Source organism: Arachis stenosperma, chromosome 2 (assembly GCF_014773155.1).
Source record: "Arachis stenosperma cultivar V10309 chromosome 2, arast.V10309.gnm1.PFL2, whole genome shotgun sequence".
Classification (NCBI taxonomy): domain Eukaryota; kingdom Viridiplantae; phylum Streptophyta; class Magnoliopsida; order Fabales; family Fabaceae; genus Arachis; species Arachis stenosperma.
In genome coordinates, this window is record NC_080378.1 from 72,488,159 (window position 1) to 72,493,249 (window position 5,091).

Below are 5,091 nucleotides of genomic sequence, written 5' to 3' on the forward strand. Positions count from 1 at the left end.
TAAGAGAAGCTAAGGCACAACTCTCTGTTGAGGACCTGACCGAATTCTTCAAAGAAGAAGAACACATGGCAGCCGAAAACAACAACAATGCCAACAATGCAAGGAAGGTGCTGGGTGACTTTACTGCACCTACTCCCAACTTCTATGGGAGAAGCATCTCTATCCCTGCCATTGGAGCAAACAACTTTGAGCTTAAGCCTCAATTAGTTTCTCTAATGCAACAGAATTGCAAGTTCCATGGACTTCCATTGGAAGATCCTCATCAGTTTTTAGCTGAGTTCTTGCAAATCTGTGACACAGTCAAGACTAATGGGGTTGACCCTGAGGTCTACAGACTGATGCTATTCCCTTTTGTTGTAAAAGACAGAGCTAGGATATGGTTGGACTCACAACCTAAAGAAAGCCTGGACTCTTGGGAAAAGCTAGTCAAAGCCTTCTTGGTAAAGTTCTTTCCACCTCAAAAATTGAGTAAGCTTAGAGTGGAAGTCCAAACCTTCAGACAGAAGGATGGAGAATCCCTCTATGAAGCTTGGGAAAGATACAAACAATTAATCAGAAAATGTCCTTCAGACATGCTTTCTGAATGGAGCATCATAGGTATTTTCTATGATGGTCTCTCTGAACTATCCAAGATGTCTTTGGATAGCTCTGCTGGAGGATCTCTTCATCTGAAGAAGACGCCTACAGAAGCTCAAGAGCTCATTGAAATGGTTGCAAATAACCAATTCATGTACACTTCTGAAAGGAATCCTGTGAACAATGGGACAAGTCAGAAGAAAGGAGTTCTTGAGATTGATGCTCTGAATGCCATTCTGGCTCAGAACAAGATATTGACTCAACAAGTCAATTTGATTTCTCAAAGTCTGTCTGGAATGCAAAATGCACCAAGCAGTACTAAGGATGCTTCATCTGAGGAAGAAGCTTATGATCCTGAGAACCCTTCAATGGAGGAGGTGAATTACCTAGGAGAACCCTATGGAAACACCTATAATTCTTCATGGAGAAATCACCCAAATTTCTCATGGAAGAATCAAGAGAGACCTCAACAAGGTTTCAATAATAATAATAATGGTGGAAGAAACAGATTTAGCAATGGCAAGCCTTTTCCATCATCTTCTCAGCAACAGACAGAGAATTCTAAGCAGAACCCCTCTGACTTAGCAACCATGGTCTCTGATCTAATCAAAACCACTCAAAGTTTCATGACTGAAACAAGGTCCTCTATTAGGAATTTGGAGGCACAAGTGGGACAGCTGAGCAAGAAAGTTACTGAACTCCCTCCTAGTACTCTCCCAAGCAATACTGAAGAAAATCCAAAAGAAGAGTGCAAAGCCATAACCATGGCCGAATCTAGAGAGGGAAGAGAGGAAGTGGACGCCACTGAGGAAGGCCTCAATGGGCGTGCACTGACCTCCAATGAGTTCCCCAATGAGGAACCATGGGAATCTGAGGCTCAAAATGAGACCATAGAGATTCCATTGGACTTACTTCTGCCTTTCATGAGCTCTGATGAGTATTCTTCCTCTGAAGAGGATGAGTATGTCACTGAAGAGCAAGTTGCTAAATATCTTGGAGCAATCATGAAGCTAAATGACAAGTTATTTGGAAATGAGACTTGGGAGGATGAACCCCCTTTGCTCACCAAAGAACTGGATGACTTGTCTAGGCAGAAACTACCTCAAAAGAGACAAGATCCTGGGAAGTTTTCCATACCTTGTACCATAGGCACCATGACCTTCAAGAAGGCTCTGTGTGACTTAGGGTCAAGTGTAAACCTCATGCCTCTCTCTGTAATGGAGAAGCTAGGGATCTTTGAGGTACAAGCTGCAAGAATCTCACTAGAGATGGCAGACAACTCAAGAAAACAAGCTTATGGACTTGTAGAGAATGTTTTGGTTAAGATTGAAGGCCATTACATCCTACTGATTTCATAGTCCTAGAAACTGGGAAGTGCATGGATGAATCTATCATCCTTGGCAGACCCTTCCTAGCCACAGCAAAGGCTGTGATTGATGTTGACAGAGGTGAACTGTTCATTCAAGTGAATGAAGAATCCTTTGTGTTTAAGGCTCAAGGATATCCCTCTGTCATCATGGAGAGTAAGCATGAAGAGCTTCTCTCAAATCAGAGGCAAACAGAGCCCCCACAGTCAAACTCTAAGTTTGGTGTTGGGAGGCCACAACCAAACTCTAAGTTTGGTGTTGAACCCCCACATTCAAACTCTAAGTTTGGTGTTGGGAGGTTCCAACATTGCTCTGATCATTTGTGAGGCTCCATGAGAGCCATCTGTCAAGCTACTGACATTAAAGAAGCGCTTGTTGGGAGGCAACCCAATGATTATATTTTATATATTTCCCTTTGTTATTTTATGTTTTTTGTAGGTTGATGATCATAAGAAGTCACAAAATCCATTGAAAAAGCAAAAACAGAATGAAAAACAGGAAGAAAAACAGCACACCCTGGAGGAAGAACTCACTGGCGTTTAAACGCCAGTGAGGCTAGCAGTTGGGCGTTTAACGCCCAGTCTGGCACCATTCTGGGCGTTTAACGCCAGAAAGGGGCACCAGACTGGCGTTAAACGCCAGAAAAGGGCAAGAACCTGGCGTTAAACGCCAGAAATGGGCACCAGCCCGGCGTTTAACGCCAGAAATGGCTCAAAACGTGATTTTGAATGCCATTTGGTGCAGGGATGACTTTTCCTTGACACCTAAGGATCTGTGGACCCCACAGGATCCCCACCAACCCCACCACCCTCTCTTCTTCTTCACCCATTCACCAATCACCTCAATACCTCTTCACCACTCACATCCACCCTTCATTTTCACACAACCTAAACACCACTTCTCCCCCTCTTTTGGCCTAACCACAAAGCCATCTCCCTCTCCTCCATTTCTTCTTCTTCTACTCTCTTCTTTCTTCTTTTGCTCGAGGACGAGCAAACCTTTTAAGTTTGGTGTGGTAAAAGCATTGCTTTTTGTTCTTCCATAACCATTCATGATATCCAAAGCCGGTTCAACTGAGAAGGCATGACCTCAAGCCCATCACTAAGAAGAAGATGGAGCAAACAAGAGACCCCTCTCACCAAGAAATCCCTGAGATACCTCAAGGGATGCACTTTCCTCCACAAGACTACTGGGAGCAAATTAACACCTCCCTAGGAAAATTAAGTTCCAACATGGGACAACTAAGGGTGGAGCACCAAGAACATGCCATCCTCCTCCATGAAATTGGAGAAGATCAAAGGATCATGAGAGAGGAGCAACAAAGACAAGGAAGAGACATTGAAGAGCTCAAGCACTCCATAGGATCTTCAAGAGAAAGAAAGAGCCGCCATCACTAAGGTGGACCCGTTCTTTAATCTCCTTGTTCTTTATTTTTCTGTTTTTCGAATTTTAGTGCTTTATGTTTATCCATGTTTGTGTCTTATGATCATTAGTGTCTTAGTGTCTATGCCTTAAAGCTATGAATATGAATCCATCACCTTTCTTAAATGAAAACTGTTTTTATCACAAAAGAACAAGAAGTACAGGATTTCAAATTCATCTTTAAAACTAGCTTAATTAGTTTGATGTGGTGACAATACTTTTTGTTCTCTAAATGTATGCTTAAACAGTGCATATGTCTTTTGAATTTGTGGTTCATGAATGTTAAAATTGTTGGCTCTTGAAAGAATAATGAAAAAGGAGACATGTTACTGAGGATCTGAAAAATCATAAAAATGATTCTTGAAGCAAGAAAAAGCAGTGAATACAAAAAAAAAAGAAGGGGAGAAAAAGAAAAAGAAAAAAAATAAAGAAAGCAATAAAGTTGTGATCCAAGGCAATAAGAGTGTGCTTAAGAACCCTGGACACCTCTAATTGGGGACTTTAGCAAAGCTGAGTCACAATCTGAAAAGGTTCACCCAATTATGTGTCTGTGGCATGTATGTATCCGGTGGTAATACTGGAAGACAGAGTGCTTTGGGCCACGGCCAAGACTCAATAAGTAGCTGTGTTCAAGAATCATCATACTTAACTAGGAGAATCAATAACACTATCTGGATTCGGAGTTCCTAAAGAAGCCAATCATTCTGAATTTCAAAGGATAAAGTGAGATGCCAAAACTGTTCGGAGGCAAAAAGCTACTAGTCCCGCTCATCTAATTTGGAGCTTAGTTTCATTGATAATTTGGAGTCTATAGTATATTCTCTTCTTTTTATCTTATTTGATTTTCAGTTGCTTGAGGACAAGCAACAATTTAAGTTTGGTGTTGTGATGAGCGGATAATTTGTACGCTTTTTGGCATTATTTTTAGTATGTTTTTGGTAGTTTTAGTAGAGTTTTTATTATATTTTTATTAGTTTTTAGTTAAAATTCACTTTTCTGGACTTTACTATGAGTTTGTGTGTTTTTCTGTGATTTCAGGTATTTTCTGGCTGAAATTGAGGGACCTGAGCAAAAATCTGATTCAGAGACTAAAAAGGACTGCAGATGCTGTTGGATTCTGACCTCCCTGCACTCGAAGTGAATTTTCTGGAGCTACAGAAGCCCAATTGGCGCGCTCTCAACGGCGTTGGAAAGTAGACATCCTGGGCTTTCCAGCAATATATGATAATCCATACTTTGCCCAAGATTTGATGGCCCAAACCGGCGTTCAAAGTCACCTACAGAAATTCCAGTGTTAAACGCCGGAACTGGCACCTAAATGGGAGTTAAACGCCCAAACTGGCATAAAAGCTGGCGTTTAACTCCAAGAAGAGTCTCTACACGAAAATGCTTCATTGCTCAGCCCAAGCACACACCAAGTGGGCCCGGAAGTGGATTTTTATGTCATTTACTCATCTCTGTACACCCTAGGCTACTAGTTCTCTATATATAGGACCTTTTACCATTGTATTTATCATCTTTGGACATCTAGTTCTTAGATCAGATCTTGGTTCTTCTGGTTCCCTCTCTGGGGCCGAAACCAATGATCACTTTTGTTCTTATGTATTTTCAACGGTGGAGTTTCTACACACCATAGATTAAGGTGTGGAGCTCTGCTGTACCTCGAGTATTAATGCAATTACTATTGTTCTTCTATTCAATTCCGCTTATTCTTTGTCCAAGATAT

The 5,091-nt window shown here is 41.4% G+C and overlaps 1 non-coding gene across 1 annotated transcript; it reads right to left on the reverse strand.

Moving 5' to 3' along the window:
• Positions 1–470: 470 nt before the first annotated feature.
• On the reverse strand, positions 471–578 carry LOC130963783 (small nucleolar RNA R71). The gene has a single exon (XR_009079902.1). It is a non-coding gene; the product is annotated as a small nucleolar RNA R71 (small nucleolar RNA).
• Between the last annotated feature and the right edge of the window lie 4,513 nt (positions 579–5,091).